This window comes from Lutjanus erythropterus, chromosome 15 (assembly GCF_056507025.1).
Source record: "Lutjanus erythropterus isolate fLutEry1 chromosome 15, fLutEry1.hap2, whole genome shotgun sequence".
In the NCBI taxonomy this organism is placed as follows: domain Eukaryota; kingdom Metazoa; phylum Chordata; class Actinopteri; order Lutjaniformes; family Lutjanidae; genus Lutjanus; species Lutjanus erythropterus.
Window position 1 is genome coordinate 38,076,579 of NC_139331.1, and position 3,029 is coordinate 38,079,607.

General features: G+C 36.8%; 1 protein-coding gene across 1 annotated transcript in view; it reads left to right on the plus strand.

The window, feature by feature from the left end:
• The first annotated feature begins 2,008 nt into the window (after window positions 1-2,008).
• The window catches only part of cep170bb (centrosomal protein 170Bb), a 27,580-nt gene continuing 26,559 nt past the window's right edge, over window positions 2,009-3,029 (plus strand). The window contains exon 1 of the mRNA XM_084737954.1: window positions 2,009-2,621. The gene's annotated coding sequence lies outside the window, so the exon portion shown is untranslated. The remainder of the gene's footprint in view (window positions 2,622-3,029) is intronic.

Consider the following 3,029-nt stretch of genomic DNA (forward strand, 5'->3'; position numbering starts at 1 on the left):
GATGTCCTCGTCTCTGTCATCAGAGGACAGAGTCAGACAGACTTCATCATGTTTAAATCTGCTGGATGGACTTTTATTGTTTAATGTTTTCATGTTAGAATAAACGGCAGCATTAAGACCACATTTAGTCCATCAGTCATTTTCTCACATCATTCTTCTTCTCCTGCTTTTTGTCGTGATGTATTTGTATATTTTCCACAGTTCATAATTATAACAACTTGATGATTTTGACTTCAGTAAGACGCTCGATCGCTTCATTTCATGAGGAAGAACAAACGCCTCTTTTATGTGAGCGAGCCGAGAGTCTGAAGACGAAAGTCCGGATCAATAAAGACAGCTGATAACCATCATGAGCTCCGTACTGCAGCCCTCTGCTCTCGTTGTTGTTGTTGTTCCACTGAATGTAAAACTTCAGACTGTCTGACATCAGACTGACTTTTGATGGACGTTATTCTCCCACAATGCACTGCACACAGAACACGGAGGAACAGCTGGGAAACATGTTGTAAATGAAACAAAAATACACAAAAAAATATGAAATTTTAAGAAAAACATCTAAATGTGTCCAATGAGTTTAACTGAAATGTTAAAGTCACACGAGAGTAAAACTGTGTTAATGCTCTCTCTCTCTCTCTCTCTCTCTCTCTCTGTCTCTCTGTCTGATGATGATCTTTATGCTGTCAGTCACTTATGATCACATTATTGGATCATTTGTATTGATCATTAACATGTGAACAGTCGTTAAGTGGACCTGTGGATTATTATTATTATTATTATTATTATTATTATTATTATTATTATTATTATAATTATTATTATTATTTAATTATTTATTTATTTATTATAAATGTAGTAACTCAAAATAGAAACAAGTACAAATACTTCAAACCTGTTCTAAACTACAACACTATAGAAAATATTACAGCAGCTGAAATTATTATGTTTATTATTATGGTAGTTACAGTGTTAATAATATTATAGTAATAATAAGATGTTTAATTTTATCATTTTCACTGATTCCCTGTCAACACTGAGATGACGTCATCCCAAACCGAGGAGTCACCCCACGAGGTGACGGCCGTCAGATCACGTGACTCCAGCTGAAAATATGAAATATGAAAAATAATAATAATAAAATATGACATTGTGAATAATTGTCAAATAATATTTATAGAATTGTATTGATACTAATATAAATGTTATTATTGACACTAATATTGAAGATGTGTTCGATGCTGCAGCAGGTCGATCAGCTGAAGATCCATCAAACTGCCGGCACTCAGACCGGAAATCAGCTGGCCTTCATAATAAGAGCATCGCATACAGCTGAGATCGTTTTGTTTTCTTATCGATGGGTTTTATGTTGTTGTTGTTTTCTGTATTTTCACGGCTCTGTTTGAAACTTGCAGCAGAAACACCGACTGATATTTACACCCACAGGTTCTTTCTGAACAGATATAAAAACATAAAACTACAAAAGGAGCAAAAGACAAATATCTATCTATCTATCTATATCTATATATATATATATATACATATATATATATATATATATATATATATATATATATATATATATATATATATGATAATAATGTATTTACATTACTTTTTTTTACACTGGAAGGATAAATAATGGATTTTTATTTTACAAGAGTGTGAATAAAATAAACATTTAGTAACATATTTCCCTTTATAAATAATTAATAACATTGATATATTTTCACTGATAAGGGAAATACTAATATTAAAGTTAATGCAAGAAGTCTAAGTGTTATAATTGCCCCAGGGCATTTGTAACTATATTTAGGGGCAGTTATAACTTTGAAAAAACAAGTCATATTAACCTGCTGTATCTCAATATTTGAATAATGTTAAATAATGTTATATATAATAATGTTAAATAAATAATGATATTATTAGATTAGTTTACTAATAATTTTTGTGTATAAGTCAAATTATTTTATGATACACCAGACGAGATAACTGTTTGAGTGTTAACTATATTTTAATTATTTGAACTGAGTTAAAAGTAATTTTATATTTAAATTTAATGTAATATGTTGATTTTCTAACAGAAAAGTGTGACAACAGACAAACACTTTACACTGGACCATGTGATAAAATCCTGTATGCTAACTCCCAGCCACTATGTTAGCATAGCATGTTCATGGTTAAATTTTTATTTTTAATTTAAATGTACAGAGTGAGCGTCATCACTATAGCTTATTTCTGATTGGAGAGAATAGTAGTATGTTACAATTGGCCCTGGTCTCCCCTACTAAAAGAGAACAAAGCTTGACTTCCTGTCTGTTAATGTTCAGTAATGAATATGGAATTTCACCTTTATAAAAGGCTTTTATTGTGAAGGCTTCCTGTGCGGTGCGGCGGTGCGTGTTGACGCAGCGGGTGGCAGCTGGTGCGTCAGGAGGAGACAGAGATGAAATGAGATGCCATAACAGCAGCAGCATCACCACCGACCGTCTGTCCGTCTGATCCGTCCCCCGGTACCGACCCGCTTCTCACCGGAACGTCTCTCATGATCTGTCCGCCTCTCAGCGCGTCAGTCCCGGCTTTAATCTGCGGAGAGGCGCGGCGGAGCGGCAGCATCTGGAGCGGAGGTAAGAGCTGCAGGAGGAAGAGGAGGAGGAGGAGGGGGAGGGGGCAGGGGGGGGGGGCAGGGCGTGGAGGAGGAGGACAGACCTGTCTGTCTGTCCGTCTGTCTGTCTCTGTCCTCGGTCTGCGGCTCCTCCTGTCCGGCTGCAGCCGCGGATGAAGCGCTGAGGCCCGATGGGATGTTTGTGACGAGCCGCTCCGGTTCATCATCATCCACAGTGTGTGTGTGTGTGTGTGTGTGTGTGTGTGTGTGTTGTCCCGGGTGTGGCTCGGTTCAGGTGAACCATTACACTGATGATGATGATGATGATGATGATGATGATGATGAAGGTAATGATGGTTATGATGAAGGTGCTGATAGAGGTGATGACGTCACAGAGGTGAACAGGTTGACCTGTCAGGTTAATGAGGCT